Genomic DNA, 20,872 nt, shown 5'->3' with positions numbered 1-20,872 from the left:
AGCTGAAGTTGGTGCTTAATTAACTGACTGAGCCACCCAGACGTCCCCCAAATCTTTATATTTTTGAGGGCTTCTGTTTAGTCTGGGAGAATGCTGCATTTTTCTTAGTTATCATTATGGGAACCTTTGAGAGGTTTCTGCTTCCAATTACTTGAGGTGACATTACACTTTCTGAAGAAGAGGATGGTGCACTTTCTTGCTCAGTGTAGGAGAGGTTTTTGTTTTTTCCTTGTTTGGTAGGCATTTTTAATTATGACCATAAAATTTCATGACTTCACTTACCTGGCATTAGTCTTTTCTGTCAGAGGATAGGCCAGTTTTATCCCATGGAGGATCAGTGTATTCATTTCCTCCCTTTCCTCCACAGCATCTTCTGAACATGTTCACTGCTAGGCATAGGACAAACAGTAAAAATGATATATTTTCTGCCCCTCCAGATTAAGTAGAGGAATACAAACATTTTAAAAGTAAATGTCATAAAGTCATATACATCTGGTCAGAGTATAGTTGGGACATAATAAAAAAAGATAGTGATTTATATGTGGAGGCAGGATCATAAATATTGAAGGATGACTTAGGAAAAGTGTTGACTGGAAGAGAAAGGGATGTTAGCCTTCCTGGAAGAGGGATCGGTGAGAGGAGTCCAGACAGAGGCAACACTTGAGATGTTGTTGGAGTCACAAAAAGTCCGGATACCTTGAAACTGTGGTTGGATGGAGTTTGGCAGAATATTATATTGATGAAGTAACCAGGAAATGGCATCAGAATCTTCCATTGAAGTAACCAGGAAAAGCATCATGGAAGATTCTGATGCCATGCTAAAGAGTCTGGATTTTCCTTTAATACAGTGGGAAGGCCACAGAAGAGTTACAGGCAGGGATAGGAGTTTAAACACCAAGAAAACCAGGAGGGCAGTTATGAGGCCCTGAACTTAGTAGCAGCGGGACTGGAGAGGAGAAGCAGTGAAGAGAAGTAGAAGAGGATGCATGAAAATGACTTAATGTCCAAATGGATTGGAAGGAGAGAGAAGTCTAGGGTGATTTTGGTTTTCAGCTGCAAGTTTCCTTCACTGAAAAGCAGTATCAGAGGAAAAGTGGGTTTGGCAGGAAAGTTTTAATTTTAGACATGTTGATTTTGAGGTGGGGAACGGCAATGTCCATTAGGCAGTTGGGTAAACATGGCCAAAAGCTCAGGAGAGAGATTTCAGGAGAGAGAGCTAGCCTAGAAATTAAGATCTGAGTGAGCATCATCAGATACAGGCAGTTTTGGAAGCCATAACCATGTTTCTTTGAAAGTGTGTAGATTGAAAAAGGTCCAAGGTCAGAGTCCTCAAAGGGAAAACAACAACAACAACAAAAAACCCCTACTACTTAAAGAACAAATAGAGAATAGTCTTCAAAGAATGGGGGAGAGAATAAATAGTGGAAGGAGAAAACTCTAGAGAAGCTGTTGGTTTCCAGGAAGGAAGGTCTTGGAGGTCAGAAGTTCCCTCCACCTCCCTGAATCTTACAGCTCATTACTCTCTGTATTGGCTTTATCTCTTCTCTCTCAGGATCTTTTCCTCTGCTCATTCATAGTTTCTAACTCTTATAATTTTGGCCTCACGTGGTCAAACATTGCCTCCAGAATCTCTTTATACATCATGACCTATTAGCTCCTATGCCAAAATGCCAAAGTGTTTTTTATTTCACATTCCTGAGAAAAAGAGAATCTGATAGGTCTGACTCTTCTTTTTGAGCCAGGTCACACCAGGGATCTAAGCTGCCTTGACCAGGTGTGTACTCCCACTCCTATCACCTGTGGTCTTTGATATAAAATACGGCTGCCCAGTCTCACCCCTTTGGCTGAAGATATGGGGTGATGAGTAAAAAAAAATGTCAGGTTGAATGACATCTGTAGTTTAAGAAAGTTTAAATAAAGGTGGTAGTTTTCCACAATGGCAGATACCATAGCATGATCAAGAAAGAATCCTTTGATGGGGTAACTTGGTGGCTTAGTCAGTTGGGCAACTGACTCTGGCTCAGGTCACGATCTCACGGTTCGTGGGTTTGAGCCCTGTGTCTGGCTCTGTGCTGACAGTTTGGTCAGAACTTAGAGCCTGCTTCAGATTCTGTGTCTCCTTCTCTCTCTGCCCCTCCTGCTTGTGCTCTGTCTCTGTCTCTCAAAGATAAATAAATGTCAAAAAAAAAAAAAAAGAGTCCTTTGGATCTGATGATATGGATGCCAGCTAGGCACTGGCCAGTTGCTGGGATGGTGGAGAGGCCTCTGGCTGCTGTGAGTTGGTAATAAATGAAGGCATAACGTGGAGACATGGAGTTGTGGCTTCCCATCAACAAGGATCTTAACCTCAAACTTTGTAATATAAAGGCAAGGAAGGGGAGGGTGATGATATTGATACAAGACACAGAGTCTAGTGGTAGTTGTCCTTGTTTTCCTCTTCTCAAACATATATTTTATTGTTTTAGGTATTTGCCCTTGTTCTGGAGTAGAACAGTGGGTCTGGACTTATGGGCACAGAGAAAAGAACTACCCTTAGAAAAAGAAAGGATCTCTTTATTTTTTATTATTTTTATTTTAGAAAATAATCTCTATTTTTTTAATTTTTTAATCTTTATTTATTTTAGAGACAGAGCACAAGCAGGGGAGAGGCAGAGAGAGGAGGAGACACAGAATCCAAAGCAGGCTCCAGGCTCTGAGCTGTCAGCATGGAGCCGGACATGGGGCTCGAACCCATGAAGATCACGAGAACTCACGAGATCATGACCTGAGCTGAAGTCAGTTGTTTAACCAAATGAGCCACCCAGGCGCCCCTAGAACAGATCTCTTTAAATTTTTTTTAATGTTTATTCATTTTTGAGAGACAGAGACAGAGAGTGAGCGGGGGAGGGGCAGAGAGAAAGAGTGGAAGACACAGCTTCCAGGCTCTGAGCTGTCAGCACAGAGCCTGATGTGAGGCTTGAGCTCACAAGCTGTGAGATCATGACCTGAGCCAAAGTCAGATACCCAACTGACTGAACCACCCAGACACCCCTAGAAAGGATCTCTTTAAATGAGACTGTGGGAAGAAGGGCAGGAGAAGCATTGTGGGTGATTTGTAGGAAATGTAAAAGGTTGGCAAAGGGCATTGAAGTCTACTCTGCAAAGTCTCTCTGTCTTCACTCCTGCTCATCTCATGTCCTCCCTATGAGGTAATTGATAATCTAATGTTCCTGCAGATACTGAGATCTCCCTAAGGGATCCCACAGAAAATCAAAGGTAGGGTAATTGTCCTAGTCCTTTTAAGACTGAGTAGGCTCTGCTGTTGAGTGCAGCTCACCAGGGAAAGCCAGGCTACTGGCAGACCTGCTTCACAGCACAGCCTGTCCTGGAATGATCCGTGATGTTGTTTACTGGGGTTTCTGCCAGCTCTGCCAGCAGGCTGGGGCAGTCCACCCAGTCCACCCAGTCACCTAGCCGTGACTATGGTGACAGGGCCACTTAAAAGATATCTTAGAAATCATCAACTCGAACTCATAACATCAATAAGGGAACAGACCTGGAGAGGTGAAGTGACTTGCACAGGGTCATATACCTTGTGCCAAAACCAAGAACAGAACAGGCTTTCTAATTCAAGGCCCAATGTTATTTACTTATTAAAAAAATTTTTTTTTGAGTCTAATCATTCTCCTACTGTTTTTTTTTTTTTTTTTTTTTTTAACATCCTGCCTATATCCATTATATTCTCATAACCAGGGTCTTGCCTTTGAGTTAGAATGACAAGCCAGTATCCAAATCTGTCAGATTCCGGTCTGCATTGGGTTATCCTGGCATAAGACCTCTACTGGGCAATCAGAACATAGGATCTAAAGCAAACCTTATTTATCCAACACAGCCTTTATACACTTCTTAACTAAATGAATAAACCCTTGTAGTGGCTAAAAGTTTATAGTCATGAGATTCCTCCCTGTCCCTGGAGAAAGGGAGCAGGGATATAATGAAACAGTACTGATCTTGGGGGTCAGGAAACCTGGGTCACCTTGGGGAAATCATTTACATGTCTTTGAATTCCACTGTAGAGTGGGAATGTTTTATTTACAATGATACAGGTATGCTAATATACTGTGGAAACTTAGAGGAAGGAAAAATTAAGCCTGTTAAGGTCACTTGGGGGAAGAGCTCCAAAGAAAGTGACATTTGAGATGGGTCATGAAATGTGAGTACAGCTCACTTGACATGAGGTAATTAGCATACACAGAAAGTCACCATCAGAGGCCTCTTTTGGCCTTTGAATTGCCAAAAACTTGGAACTACATGCCTTCACCTTGTCACCTGGACAAGACACATGTACCTCCAATCAGCTAGTCCCATCATGCTCTTACATCTATACGGCTGTGTTCTTCCTCCTTCCCACTCATTCTCCCACCATTGTTGTCGTTTTCTATTGAGGCCTTCTGGAAATCCTTCTTTAGAGAAAACCAACTACCCTATGCCATCTTTTTCACCGTATACCACCTTCCCCTAAGCTTATTAACATTTATCTATTGTCAATTGATGTTATTTTCCTAAATTCTCTGAATAAATTTTTCCCCACCAGTACTCTTCTCTCTCTAGATATTCTTCCTCAGTAACCACTGGAATGCTCAACTTAGACAACCATGTATGGATCTTGAGCTCTAACTTTCCTATGGGTTCTAGATTGTATATTGGCTATATGTATCCTTTGGGTGTTGCACAGACATAGCATATCCAGAATTGAATAATAATCATCTTAATTCTCAGGCAACCCTAGACTTTCTTCCCTAGTAAATGGCTGTACTACTCAGCTAGCCACCCAAACTAGAAATCTGGGGGGAGGTAAAGGGTGAGTATCCTAGACTTCATTCTCTCCCTCACCTAAAATACACAATGAGTAACCAAGTCATGATAATTTTACCTCATTGAATTACTATTATTTTCTATTCCATTTCTACTTTCTGCCTTAATTCGGTTTTCATTTAGGTTTCTGAAATGGGCTCCTAACTGCTGTCCCAGCCTTTAGCCTGATTCTACTTCAATCTATCCTCTAGTCTATAACTAGAGTGGTTTTTCTAAAATAGAAATATCATCATATCACTCTCTTCTTAAACTCCCTCAATGAATCCTTATGCCGTGAGAGGAAATATACCTCTTTAGCCTGGCATTCAAGGTCTTCTATATCTAGGATCCTGTCACCCTCTTTGGTCTTATCTCCATACTCACCATTCACATTGATCTTTCAGGCCCCTATGGAGTCATGCTGTCTCATGTTTTTGAAATAATTATTGCTAATCCTTATTGAAAGGGTACTATTTATAAAGATCTCTATTAATTGATCTATTCCTTCTCACAACCTCAAGTGGTCAGTTACTGTTTTTCCCCCAGTTGACAGATGGAAAAAAAATGAGGCACAAATCAGTTAAGCACCCTAACCAAGGTCACAGCTAGTGAGGGACACAACTAGAATTTGAACTCAGTCTCTCTCTAGAATCCATTCTTTTAACTACTATATATAGCACTACCACACTGTCCCTACTTCGGGAAGACCTTTCTTTTTTCACTTTGCTTACCTCACACTTACTCCTCATTCATTTAAAAAAAAATTTTTTTTTAACGTTTATTCATTTTTGAGACAGAGAGAGACAGAGCATGAACGGGGGAGGGGCAGAGAGAGAGGGAGACACAGAATCAGAAACAGGCTCCAGGCTCTGAGCCATCAGCCCAGAGCCCGACGCGGGGCTCGGACTCACGGACCGCGAGATCGTGACCTGAGCTGAAGTCGGACGCTTAACCTGACTGCGCCACCCAGGGGCCCCACTCCTCATTCATTTAATCTGGCTTCTCCTCCCATCAAAATGATGAAAAATCTCTCACAAAAAATATCAATGAACTCCAAAGGGAATTTTTCCATTCTCTTTTTACTTGATCTCTCAAAATTCAGCCATTGGTCACTCCATAGGCCCTGAAATATCTTCTGTGGTTCATGTGATGATATATTCTTCGTCTGATTTATCTCTGAATATGCTTTCTTAGCCTCCTTTGTTGCTCATTCTTTATAGAATCTTCATACTGGGGTCATTAAAACTCAGTCTTAGCTTCCCCATATTTTTCTCCCTGTGCTTTTTGCACTGAGTAGTCTCATCCATGTCCTAGCTTTAATTTCCATCTATATGTTGATGACTTCTTATATTCATGCTTCTCTTTGTTCTCTACAGACCCTTACAGACCAACGCTTCTTTAACACTGCCTGAACTTCTCAAATTACTCTATACTCAATATATTCAAAATGGAATTGTCAGTTTTCTCCCAAATATTACTCTTCAGTGTACCTTAGCACCACCTTTCATCTAGTCAGATGGTCTAGACAACTGTTACAGCCCATCAACCAAAGAGCATAGGAAAAAAACCTGTAGTCCAAGTTAGATTTATTTCACTTACTGCAGCCGAGGGAATGCACTCCAGAGGAATTGTAGGTTGACTCTGTAGAGTTTTTAGGAGCTTCTTATAGGATTTAGGCCTGTATTGTATGGTTATAGACAGGATTGAAAACCATGGGGTCCAGTTTTGAATTGGAGGTTGTAAAAAAGCTAGGGAAATTCAATTACTGGTTTTGCTTTTTTTTTTTTTTTTTTAAATTGGGGGCAGGATCATTAAAGTGGGCTGAGGGTGGTCACTGATGAAGAAGTAGCTGTTAGTTATGTATGAGAAGAGAGGTGTTTGAGAAGGGCCTTGTCTCTTGTTCTAGACATGCCACTGAGTGAATATTGTCCATAATTGTCATTTATTTTATATTTTAGCATCTCTGAGTTTTAGCTAGATAATTTTGGGGAAAGTGAATTGAACTCTCAGCTTTAATTTTCCAGTATAAAACATAAAGGAATTATCTATTATTATTTCAGATAGAAAATTCAAAATTACCTTACATATAATTTTAGTTGCACACCTATTTTCCTTCACTTTAATACTGAACATTTTCTAAGAAAAAACCCCATATATTATGCTAGCCATTTACAAAAAGAGTTCCATCTGATTGGCAGACTATGATACCTACCCACTGAGAGGCAGAGCAACCAAAAGATCATCAATTGCTTGAGGTCTACAGGGTTATGCATCCACCAATATCTTACTCTACTCAAGAGGAAATGAAAAAAATGGAAGACCAACACAGAAGACCCTCAAGTGATCAAACGGTAAGACAGTAGCTGCAGTGATTAAGAGGTTAGAGTCACAAGCCAGAATGCCTGGATTTGAATCCTGACTTCACCATACCATGGCTTTCTTCCTGCCTCCTCCTACATGGAGCAAGTGGCTTGACCTCTGTTTCTGAATTCCGTCTTTAGTAAAGCAGCAGAAATAATATAGTCCCTTCCTCTTAGGATTATTGTGAGGACTGAATAAGTTAATAAAGTGCTTAGAACAGCACCTAGTGTGACACAGGCACTCAATAAATATTTACTTGGCATTATTATTATAACCCATCATGTCGTTTTGGAGTTTAAAAAACCTTTTAAAAATTGAGTAGTTGCCAAGGACACTCTGTATGAATGGTATGTACGTGTGTAAGAGAAATATAATGTTGGAGTCACCTCCAAAATTTTTTAAACAGATCTGGCCACTCAAGAAGACTCCTTCACAGAGTGCTGCTCAGATGCCAGCACATTTGAGAATAGTGAGTCTGGAATTATGTTAACATATTGGAACCTTCCATGGAGACTGGGATGGTGAAAGAGCAATTTGAATAGTAGACTTTCAAAACTGTCAAAGAAATTGATGATGTATTCCTGCTTGCCAGGAAGGGGCTTATGCAACACCTTTGGACTGAATATGAGGCCAATAAAAATGGAACTTCTGGGGAGATTCAATGAAATCTACAACTGAAGTGGCCCCATTCTTCTCTTCCTGTCAAGCTGGCCATTTTGACATCTATTAACTAATACATGTAAGTGGGGTAAATATTTTTTTGATTATGACATCTGTTTAAGTTGGCCTTCTGTGTCTAGTCATACTTTCAGTTAAACTATATGCTATTAGCATTTACTAGATTAGAATTGTTTTTTGGGGGCATAGAAAAAGTTTGCAACAAAGATTAAATTATAGGTTATTTTTTATAATCATATGGAGTATATAAAAAAGTTCTTTGCATTTATTTTTACATTTTGTGACTGGCCATTTGGGCATTTTTGGAGTGTATGTTTGAATTAAGTTTATTGGCACATTTATATAGAAGACTTGTTATCTCCATTGATTTCTGTCAAGTCATTAGTAGATTGCCTACATTTCCTTGTAGTTTATGTAAAAATATATAGGCTGAGACTATTCAAGAAGTTAGAAACAACCTAAAGGTCTAACAATAAAATAATGGGTAAACAGAATATATCTCATTAGGATGGACTTTTATGAAGTCATTAAAATGCTCATTTGAAGGCAGTGTAGAGTCATGGGAAAATGTTTCCTATATAATATTAAGTAAAAGAGGCAAAATACAGAAGGCTATGTTGACTGTTAAGGCAAATACAAACAATGCATGCATTTGGATCAACCAAAAATAACTACTTGCTAGTGGGAATGTAAGTAATCTAAATGTATTTCTTCACTTTTTTTTTTAACAAAAAAAGAAAATGTAAAGAGCTTTACATGGCATGACCAAATTATTCAAGGGCCAAATTCCTCACTCATTTTTCATGGATTTGTAAAAATGACAGCTTGTATGTTAAGGAGATTTGAACTTCAGCCCAAGAACCTGACTTGTTTGCCTCGATAGATTTACTGTATCTTGACTTTCTTCATAAATTCTGTGCAAATTCCAATGCCAGGTGGTTTGCTATCTTTATTAATATGAAAAGATCTCATGGGTGAAAAGATACCATAATCAGAGATAAACAGGAGAAGCACAGCATATGGTGTAGAAAGTCCACCAAAAGATATGAAGGCCTTTTGAAAAGTTGTTCATAATTGCTATATATATTTTCTAGAAGTTAGAGTTTTCTGGGAGATATCTAGATAATACAGAACATTTTCACATTATTAAAATTTACTTCCACATTAAATCCTTTACATTATAATTAAAAAATATTGCCATAGTCAATTGTGAGAAATGGTTGGGAAAAAAACCCACCATTCAAACCCAAAATTTATTAACAAGTCCTCTTGGAGTAATGCCTGTTAAATAAAGAATGTCAGCTGAAGGTAGAGGGGGTTTGTGAGATTCTGGTTTCCCTTGCATTTATTCCTTGGCAGTGACTGAAGAAGGGGGGATCTAACCTTCTTAGATACAGACTTCTTGAGCATAAGCCAAGATGTTGGCCCATTTAGGGCGAAGCTGTTGCATACCCTTAGGATTTGCATGCTCCCCAACCTGGGAATGGAATGCAGCAGACACTAACAAAGCCTGGCAGGGTCTTCCATATTCTTGGGCATAAAACCATCCCAGAAGAACCATTTTAAGACTGACTTCTCAAATGTGAAACACTTGGGAATCTCCTTAAAATACCCATTCTAATTGAGTAGGTTTGGGATAGGGACTGAGGTCCTGCATTTTAACAAGCTGCCAGGTGATGTTGATGCCATTGGTCCATGGATTGTATTTTTGAGTAGTAAGCTCTAAACTCAGTTTACTTGAGAAAAATAAGTGATGCGGGACATTTCCTGCTTAATCTTTGCTTCCCATATATTATCTGTAACTGGAAACTAATCCTTGGACAAGGAAGTATGCCATTGGAGTGGACTCCAATTTTTATCACTCCAGTGTCCAGAAACAGAAGTATTGGTAGCTAAGAAATACATCATGTACCTCTTATGTTGAAGTCTTATGCATTGTTCTGTGCTCACCAGCTTTTGGAATGTTATGCCTTAACATTATGATGTGTAGACATCTGTATGGTTGACTACTTTTGAAATTTTGCTTTGGAATTTTCAAAGTTATTTATAAAAGATGTCTTTATAAAACCCCTTCTCTGGGTGACTCAGTCAGTTGAGCGTCCAACTCTTGATTTAGGCTCAGGTCATGATCTCATGGTTTGTAAGTTTGAGCTCTGCATCTGGCTCTGCACTGCTAGTGCGGAGCCTGCTTGTGATTCTTTCTCTCGTCTCTGTCTATCCTTCCTCTGTTGCTCTGTCTCCAAAATAAAAAAAAAAAAAAAAGAAATATTAGACTGAGGAATTAAGATGGCGGAGAAGTACGGGGACTGGGATTTCCCTCGTCCCTCAAACACAGCTGTATTGAGATCAGAATACTGAGTGTTCCAAACCCAGGAAATCCATTTGTGGAGTGACAGGAAAATCTCCACAGGCGGATGGAGACAGCTTGGTGGGACAGAGGTACATGTATGCAAACTGGGAGAGGTAAAATATCGTGGGCACAGAGGGGAGGGATCCCCTTCTGTAGAGAGACAAAAGGGAGAGAAAGAAAAGCTGTAGATTGTGGTATTTTGTTAAGATCAGAGAAAAACCTCTCTGGACCATGGACTGGGGAATGAGAAATATGGAGAGTGCCAGTCTCTACTTTGTAAACAGCCTTAGCAGTGGAAGATCGGAGTCTTTTCTTTTTTCTTTTCTCTTCTCTTTTTTTCTTTCCTTTCCTTTCTTTCATTTTTTAAATGCTTATTTATTTTGGAGAGAGAAAGAGAGAGAGATAGAGAAAGAACGAGTGGGGGAGGGGAAAAGAGAGAAGGGGACAGAGGATCTGAAGCAGGCTCTGCACTGACAACCCAATGTAGGGTTTGAACTCACAAAATGTGAGATCATGACTTGAACCGAAGTCAGACACTTAACTAACTGAGCCACCCAGGTGCCCACTAAAGATCAGAGTTTTCAAAAAAGTGTGATTTTCTCCAAACTGGGGGTGGCGGTAGGCACACACCTGGTGGGGAGGGGAGCCAGCCCTGGGGCTCATGGTGATCTCAGGGGCGCACTGGAAGAGAACAGTCCCCTTCCTTGAGTACTGTGGGTAAAGGGTATATTGCTTCCCAAGGATAAAAGACCCTACAGGTGCCAGCCATATCAGCAGGGTAGAGTGGTGCTACCCCAGAACTGGGTCCATGTGGTTCAGGATCCTTTAAGACGTCAGGTTTTGAATTCTAGCTCAGTGCCTAGGAGGCGTGGGAGACTGTGGAGCAAGGCAAGCTGACTGCTTGTGCTACTCTGTAAAGGCTGCCTGAACAGCATAGTCTGAGACACTTGGTCCAGGGAGAAGAGACTGTGATATCCCCATATATCTCCCCATCACCAACATGGTGGAGAGTCCGCAAACAAGACAGCAGCCCCCAGTGGAGGTGGGACCTACTTACACCAAACCCTGCCCCTCCATGCCTGGCAACTGCTTATCTACTAGAGCAGGACTGACACTATAAGAACCAGAGGGCCTCTCCTCCAGACCAGCACAGCCACAGGTCCCAGGCACCAACAGACAACTGTCCTGTGGTTTTGTATATTAGTGTGTTGCTCTTTTTTTTCTTCCTCTCTCTTCTCTTTTCTTTCCTTCTCTTTTATTTTTCTTTCTACCTTCTTCTTTTTTTTCCTTTGGAAAAAAAGTTTCTGATTTGATTTTTGGTCAATTCTTATTATGTATATATGTATTAATATATACATTTATATATATATATTAATTTCCTTTCGTTCTCTGTTTAATGAGGCATTTTTACTCTATTCTTTTTATACCTTTTCTATATTTTCTTCTTTGTTTTCCTTTCTGTCTCTCTGGATTAAGCCTTATAGTTTCTTTGATTCTTTGCTTGGTCTTTTTTTCACCCCTTTCATTTTCCTCTTTCTTTGGGATCAGGTCCCCTGCCCTTTCCCTTCTTCTGGGGTTACTTCAATGAACAAATGAAAGTACACCTGGTGGAAGGTATAAATAATTCACCACCACAAGTAAGGAGGAGCTTTGTAGAAGACTGACCAGTGGATAGAGCAGCCAAATACGCAAGAACAGAGTGCACACAACACACTACAAAATCACTTCCTGAAGTGCCAGGCCCTAGACAGTGTATGACCCCTTTTTAATATAGTAGTTTTTGCAGGTGCAGGACACATAACAAGCTATTAAAACACATCAAAGACAGAAACCTAGGCAAAATGATGAAATAGAAGAATTCTCCTCAAAAGAAATTCCAGGAAGAAATGACAGCCAGAGAATTGCTCAAAACAGATATAAACAATATATCTGAACAAGAATTTAGAATAACAGTCATAAGACTAATAGCTGGGATTGAAAAAAGCATAGAAGATGCAGAGAATATATTGCTGTAGAGATCAAAGACCTAGCAAACAGTCATGATGAATTAAGAAATGCTATAAATGAGATGCAAAATAAACTAGATGCAGTGACAGCGAGGATGAAAGAAGCAGAGGAGAGACTAGGTGAAATACATGATAAAATTATGGAAAATGATGAAGCTGAAACAAAGAGGGAAAGGAAATTACTAGACCACAAGGGTCTAAGTGATTCAATGAAATGAAATAGTATTGGTTATCACAGGAGTTCCAGAAAAAAGAAGAAGAGAGAGAAAGCTGCAGAAGGTTTATTTGAACAAATTAGAGCTGAGAACTTCCCTAATCTGGGGAAGGAAACAGGAATCCAAGTCCAAGAGGCACAGAGAACTCCCTTCAAAATCAACAAAAACAGGTCAACACCATGATATATCATAGTAAAAGTGGCAAAATACAAAGATAAAGAGAGAATTCTGAAAGCAGCTAGGGACAAATGGGCCTTAACCTACAAGAGTTGACTCAGAAGGGTGGTAGGAGATCTGTCCACTGAAACTTGGCAGGACAGAAGGGAGAGACAGGAAATATTCAATGTGCTGAATAGGAAAAATATGCAGCCAAGAATCCTTTATTCAGCAAGGCTGTCATTAAGAATAGGAGGAGAGATAAAGGCTTTCCCAAAACAAAAACTAAAGGAGTTCATGACCACTAAACCAGCCCTGCAGGAGATTCTAAGGGGGACTCTGTGAGTAGAGGGCAGCAAAGACTACAAAGGACCAGAGTCACCACCATAGGCACGAAACCTACAGATAACACAATGACACTTTAGTGTCCATATCTTTCAATAATCACTCTGAATATAAATGGATTAAATGGCCCAATCAATAGACATAGGGTATCAGAATGGATAAAAAACCCAAGATCCATCTATATGCTGTTTACAAGAGATTCATTTTAGACCTGAGAACCCTTTCAGATTGAAAGTGAGGGAATGGAGAACCATCTATCATGCTTCTGGAAACCAAAAGAAAGCTGGAATACCATACTTATATCAGACAAACTAGATTTTAAACTAAAGGTTTTAACAAGAGATGGAGAAGGACATTATATCATAATTATGGGGTCTATCCATCAAGAAGAGTGAAAAATTATAAATGTTTATGACTCCAACGTGAAACACCCAAATATATAAATCAACTAATCACAAACAAATAAATGTATAGATAATAATACTGTGATTTTAGGGGGCTTTAATACTCCACTTACAACTATGGACAGATCATCTAGGTAGAAAATCAATAAGGAAACGTCTCTGAATGACACATTGGACCAGATGGACTTAACAGATATATTCAGAACTTTTCATCCAAAAGCAGCAGAATACATATTCTTCTTGCATGCACATGGAACATTCTCCAAAATAGATCACATACTGGGTCACAAAACAATCCTCAACAAATGTAAAAGGAATGAGATCATACCATGCATATTTTCAGATCACAACTCTATGAAACTTGAAATCAATCAGAAGAAAAAAAATTGGAAAGCCCACAAATGCATGGAGGTTAAAGAACATCCTACTAAAGAATGAACGGGTCAACTAGGAAATATAAGAAGAAATTAAAAAATTTATGGAAGCAAATGAAAATTAAAACATGACAGTCCAAACCCTATGGGATGCAGCAAAGGTAGTCCTAAGAGGAAAATACATTGTAATTCAGGCCTATCTCAAGAAGCAAGAAAGGTCCCAAAACATAACCTCATATCTAAAGGAAGAAGAAAGGCAGCAGCAAAGAAAGCCCAAAGTCAGCAGAAGAGAAAAAATAAACATTAGAGCAGAAATAAACAATATAGAATCCAAACAAACAAAACAAACAAACAGCATAACAGATCAATGAATCTAAGAGCTGTTTTTTTGAAAGAATAAACAAAATTAACAACCCCCTACCCAGACTTCTCAAAATAGAAACAGAAGGAAAGCTTACAGACTCATTCTATGAAGCCAGCATTACCTTGATTCCCAAACCAGACAAAGACCCCACTAAAATGGAGAATTACAGGCCAATATCCCTGATGAACACAGATGCAAAAATTCTCAACAAGATACTAGCAAATCGAATTTAACAGTATGTTAAAAGAATTATTCACCATGTCAAGTGGGATTCATTCCTGGGCTGTAGGGCTGGTTTAATGTTTGCAAATCAATCAACATGATACATCACATTAAGGCAAGAAAGGATAAGAAGCATATGATCCTGTCAATAGATGCAGAAAAAGCACTTGACAAAATACAGCACCCTTTCTTAATAAAAACTCTCAAGAAAGTTGGGATAGAAGGAACATATCTTAACATCATAAAAGCCATACATGAAAGGTCCACAGCTAATATCATACTCAATGGGGAAAAACTGAGAGCTTTCCCTCTGAGATCGGGAACATGACAGGAATGTTCACTCTCACCACTGTTGTTTAACATAGTATTGGAAGTCCTAGCCTCAGCAATCAGACAACAAAACAAAATGAAAGGCATCCAAATTGGCAAAGAGGTCAAACTTTCATTCTTTGCAGATGACATGATATTCTACATGGAAAAACCCAAAAGATTCCACCAAAAAACTGCTAGAACTGATCCATGAATTCAGCAAAGTTGCAAGATACAAAATCAATGTACAGAAATTGGTTGCATTTCTACACACCACTAATGAAGCAACAGAAAGACATATCAAGGAATCTATCCCATTAACAATTGCACCAAGAACCATAAAATACCTAGGAATAAACCCAACCAAAGAGGTAAGAGATCTGTATGCTGAAAATTAGAGAATCTTATGAAAGAAACTGAAGACACAAAAAAATGGAAAAACACTCCATGCTCTCAGGTTGGAAAAACAAATACTATTAAAATGTTGATACTACCCAAAGCATTCTACACATTTAATGCAATCCCAATCAAAATAGCACCAGCACTCTTCACAGAGCTAGAACAAACAATCCTAAAAATTTGTATGGAACCAGAAAAGACCCCGAATAGCCAAAGTAATGTTGAAAAAGAAAACCAAAGCTGGAGGCATCACATTCCTGGACTGTAGCCTGTATCACAAAGCTGTGATCATCAAGACAGTATTGTATTGGCACAAAAACAGACACAAAGACCAATGGAATAGAATAGAGAAGCCATAAATGGACCCACAAATGTATGGCCAATTAATCTTCAACAAAGCAGGAAAGAGTATCCAATGGAAAAAGGACAGTCTGTAGCAAATGGTGCTGAGAGAACTGGACAGCAACATGCAGAAGAATGAAAAGAGACAACTTTCTTACGCTATACACAAAAATAAATTCAAAATGAATGAAAGACTGAAATGTGAGACAGGAAATGATCAAAATCCCACAGGAGAAAACAGGCAGCAACCTCTCTGACCTTGGCCTCAGAAACTTCTTACTTGACATGTCTCCAAAGGCAAGGGAAACAAAAGCAAAAATGAACTATTGGAACCTCATCAAGATAAAAAGCTTCTGCGCAGCAAAGGAAACAATCAACAAAACTAAAAGATGGAATGGGAGAAGATATTTCCAAATGACATACTGGATAAAGGGTTCGTATCAAAAACCTATAGAGAAGTTACCAAACTCAACACCCCAAAAACAAATGATACAGTGAAGAAATAGGCAGAAGACATGAATAGATACTTTTCCAAAGAAGACATCCAGATGGCCAACAGAAACATGAAAAGATGCTCAACATCACTCATCATCAGGGAAATACATATCAAAACTACATTGAGATACCACCTCATATCAGTCATAATGGCAAAAATGAACAACTCAGGCAACAACAGATGTTGGTGAGGATGTGGAGAAAGGGAATCCCTGTTGCAATGCAAACTGGCGCAGCCACTCTGGAAAACAGTGTAGAGGTTCCTCAGAAAATTAAAAATAGAATTACCCTACAACCCAGCAATAGCACTGCTAGGAATTTACCCAAGGATACAGCAGTGCTAATTCAAAGGGGCACAGGCACCCCAATGTTAATGGCAGCACTATCAATTATAGCCAAATTATGGAAAGAGCCCAAATGTCCATTAACTGATGAACAGATAAAGAAGATATCGTATATATACACAATGGAATACTACTCAGTGATGAAAATGAATGAAATCTTGCCATTTGCAAAAATGTGGATGGACTGGAGGGTATTATACTAAGTGAAATAAGTCAGTCAGATAAAGACATGTATCATATATATATGATCATATATCATGTGATTCACTCATATGTGGAATTTGAGAAACTTAACAGAAGATCATAGGGGAAGGGAAGGAAAAATAACATACAAACAGGGAGGCAAACTGTAAGAGACTCTTAAATACAGAGAACAAACTGAGGGTTGATGGGGGTGGGAAAATGGGTGATGGGCATTGAGGAGGGCACTTGTTGGGAGGAGCACTGGGTGTTGTATGTAGTGATGAATCATAGAAATCTACTCCTGAAGCCAAGACTACACTGTATGTTAACTAACTTGACAAAAAAAAAAAAAAAGACATATTAAAATAAACAAAAAACAACCAAACAAAAACCCCTTCTCTGATTCTCTTTGTGACCCTTTTATATATGATATGTAAAATGCCAAACTATTTGGTATTTAATAATCAGCAACTGTCTTTAGGTTTTAGTAATTAAGATTTATTTTAAAATTAAAATTAAAGTTAATGTCTTCGTCAAGAAGCTTCTTGGTTTTCATTGATCTTCCTAATTTATAGTTAACCACTATTATTAGTGTTCAATTCTTTCAAAAGTGTCCTCAGGACACAACTTTTAACACAAAGTTCTGATTATACTTATGAGACAGTAAAAACTAAGTATGACATACAGTACCCAAAGTAGTAAAAATTAATACATTATTTAGAATGTTAATGGGATTCTTATTATTGAATTTTTTTTTAAACCTGTGAACAGTGAGCTGAAAGATCTCTTTTAATGTGTTTCCTATGAGAACACATTTCTATGGAAAACACACCAACATTTTTTTTTCTTTTTCTTTTTTTTCTTTTTCTTTTTTGCTTTATTTGTGTAGTTTTGAATATAGTACTATACCTTAATTCCTTGGCCCACTAAAATTTGGAGACCACAGAGGTAGATGAAAGAAAAGAACAAAAGGGTAGTCTTTAAGCAGATACTGAGCATTCAAACCATTATACTTTTAGGATAATATTAAATTCCTACAGTGAATGAGGAATGGGTGAATTATTAAGGATTACTGCTTGCTCCTTGGGTATATACTACTGTCACTATTACTAAGGATCTATATCCCTAATGCATGCTATTTTTTTGTTGTTTGTTGTTTTGAAGATTGAAGTAAGTGTGAAAGCACCCAGCAGTTAGTTCACAGATGTTCAATAAAGTTCAGTTGGATTTTCTAAGTCTTACTTGATGAGAAACACATATCCTCTGCTCTTTGAAAAGTTATAGATATTTGTTTGGTCTTCTATTTCCTGTCTTTCAAAGATGGCACTTCTGATTTGGCCAACAAACAGATATCCTATCTTTCTTATGCATTTGCATCTTGGGGAGAGGTTAGAATCTAAAAATCAGTACATAAATGTGTATATGATGTAACTCCACTGGGCTACTATGACCTATGACCCTCAGAGGCTCTGTAACATTTTTATTTACCTACTAAACACAACTCTGAGACTTAGTTTTACTTTTCATAATAAAAGAATGGTAAGAAGATCTAGGTTGAATTTACTATGGTTTCATTAATCTTAAAGGTAGGAACTATGTTATTTATGGCAGCAATTTTAACGAAATCCTTTCTTCTCTAAACATCTGCAACCAATTTATTAGAATGAAAACACATTACCGATAATCTCATTAACAAACATTGATACTACAACTGTACTAAAGATCTAAAATATGAAGCATATTTTAAAAGAATTTCAAATCTATTTATTTTAAAGATAAACAACAGTATTTTCTATTAATGAGAGAAAAGTTAACCAAAAAAATAATTTACCTTTCAATAGCTTTCAGTTTTATCCTCTAGATGTTGACCCTCAAGGTACTTTAAAGGTACTGTTTGTACATACATAGAAAGATATTCATTATTCTATACATTAAAAGTAAGCACTTCTTTGCCTTCATTTTTATTCTTAGTTCTGTCCTTTTGAGTTAGCTTAAGTAGAAATAGAGTATTTAATTTTTTCTTTGTGATTTGAAGTCTGTTCCTCATGCCTTTATTCGCAGAGGTTTACCTGCAGCTATACTGTCTACTAAGATCAGAAATATTCTGAAGTCACCAGAACACCAGAGATGTCTGTTGTTATAATCAAATGGTATCTGGAATTGTTTTATCTTTCCCTTGAAACACATTATTTGAGTGTGCTTTGCCTAATGGAAAACCATCCTTGAGACTTTTTCTTAAAGGAGTTGTAGCAGTTATTAGAAGACTGGATTCTTTCCTGAGAGTTGAGCTAAGTGGAGCATTAGTTCAACATGATTAGCTGATGCACACCAAATCCCATGCTGACCAAATGGTGAATTTGGTGCATACTTTCTCCATTTTTCTCAAATTCAACGTGTTCAATCATAACTGTCTGAGAACAAGTTAAAGGCTTTTCCTCCCCTGAGATTTAAATACATGCTACTTTGTTCTGTGCTGAAATGTGTTAACTCTCTTATTCTGGATTGTGCATTGGAAAACTCTAATAAAAACAGTATAATTTGTTTTTAAAGGACTTCCATTGACAGAACATCTGCAAACTTAATGAGGCGATCCATTGAGATAAATACATCAACTAATAAATCCCCATACATGTAGCCAGTAGCATCACTGGCCAAGTACAAACCTGGGGAGGTTTGGAGACTTCCAGTTCCTTCTGGTCACAGGTTACCAGAGCACATCTTTCACATGGCAGATTATTTCTTAAACAGTTCTCTTTCCTGAAAATAAGCCATTCTACTGACCATACTTAAAACAAACTAAAGGAACCTATAATTAAAGAGGAGAGTGGAACAGAAGTAAACAGACTAAGACAAAGTTAGTTCATAGTAAAGGATTGTGTGCTTCTGTAGATACTTTCTTTTCTTTCTTCCCCAAAGTCATTATCTAAATCTTAACTCTTCCATATGCCTCTCATATGTGTTTCAATGCATAGATTATAAACTCCTAAAAATTAGGAACTGCCATAGTCTAGTTCTATAAATCTTCTTGCCCAACGTATAGTGTCTACGATAGTCTTAGTCACACTGTTGCAAACTAACAGTGGTTGACTAAATTCTATGCCACATCCAAAAAATACTTTTATCGAGATGTAGGAAATTAACAAAAGATTAATTACAGATTCAATTTAATAGTTGTATGATTATTAATATTTTATTTTCCTTCTTGAGGCTGGTTTGGCATATTGTGTTTCTTTGAGAAATTTTTCCATTTCATACAAATGTTCAATTTTGTTGTCAGAAATTTATTGGCAAATTTATAGGCATGTTCCCTTTTATATACCTGATATTGATTATTTGAACGTTTTATTTTTTAAATGATTAGACTTACCAGAGATGTGTAAATTTTATTAATTATTGAAGAACCAACTTTTGGAAGTGTTAATCATCTCTCCGTGTTTTTCTTCCAGAAACTACTAATCTTTTGATTTTTAGTCTCTTCCTTTTCTAATATGTGTTGAAAGCTAATGTTTTCTTATATCATGGTTTAGCTCATCCCGTAAGTTTTGATGGGCAGTGTTATCATTATAATTCAATTATTTTCATTATTACTCAAATACTCTCTAATTTCCACTGTGAGTTCTTCTTTGACTCAGAAGTTATTTAGAGGTATAATTCTTAGTTTAAAGAATATGGGGATTTTCTACTTATATTTAAAACAATTTTTAAATTTTTACTTACATATATATTTAAGTATATAATAAATTATATATATATATATATATATATATATATATATATATATATATACCCCATGCCCAGCGTGGAGCCCAACATGGGGCTTAAACTCACAACCCTGAGATCAAGACCTAAGCTGAGATCAAGAGTCAGATGCTGAATTGAGCCACCCAGGCACCCCTAAAACAATTTTTTTAAGCTTAAATGCATTGTGGTCAGAAACTACATATAATATAGTTTCAATTTTTTTGAAGTTTATTAAAATTTACTTCAAAATCCAGCATATGGTCAACTTTTGTAAAATTTTCATATGTACTTGAAAAAATTATATAGTAGTTGGGAACAGTTTATAATAAACTGTTTATCCATTAGCTCAATTTTACTTCTTTCATTGTTCAAATCTTGTATCTTTTTGGTTTTGTTTGCTTTTTCCATAAGATAGAGGGAAACATGAAAATATTCCCAGCATGACTGTAGACTTGTTTCTCCCTATAGTTAATTTTTGCCTTATATATTTTGTAATTATGGTATTAACTAAATACAAACTTACATTTTCCTGGCAAATTGAAATTCTTTTCATTATGAAGGTTACCCTTTATCTTCCAGAATATTTTTGCCTGAGATTAACTAAAAATCTACTTTGATATTGATAAATATCCTTCCTTTTGATGAGTAATTGCAAATATGCCTATTCCTTCCTATTACTTTTGAATTTTTTATACCCCTGTTTTAGATGTTTTTTCTAACCAGCATCTTATTGGGCTCTATTTTTCCAATT

At 37.6% G+C, this 20,872-nt stretch overlaps 1 protein-coding gene across 1 annotated transcript in view; it reads right to left on the bottom strand.

The window, feature by feature from the left end:
* Positions 1-288: 288 nt before the first annotated feature.
* Positions 289-20,872, bottom strand: part of METTL25 (methyltransferase like 25) — a 153,653-nt gene continuing 133,069 nt past the window's right edge. Inside the window, exon 13 of the mRNA XM_047065978.1 lies at positions 289-389. The gene's annotated coding sequence lies outside the window, so the exon portion shown is untranslated. The remainder of the gene's footprint in view (positions 390-20,872) is intronic.

This window comes from Lynx rufus, unplaced genomic scaffold (genome assembly GCF_022079265.1).
Source record: "Lynx rufus isolate CCGP_SWC_20201006 ecotype Redwood Valley unplaced genomic scaffold, mLynRuf1.p SCAF_7, whole genome shotgun sequence".
NCBI classification, from domain to species: domain Eukaryota; kingdom Metazoa; phylum Chordata; class Mammalia; order Carnivora; family Felidae; genus Lynx; species Lynx rufus.
The sequence above is the reverse complement of the archived record's forward strand: the minus strand, read 5'-3'. Positions and strand labels throughout refer to the sequence as shown.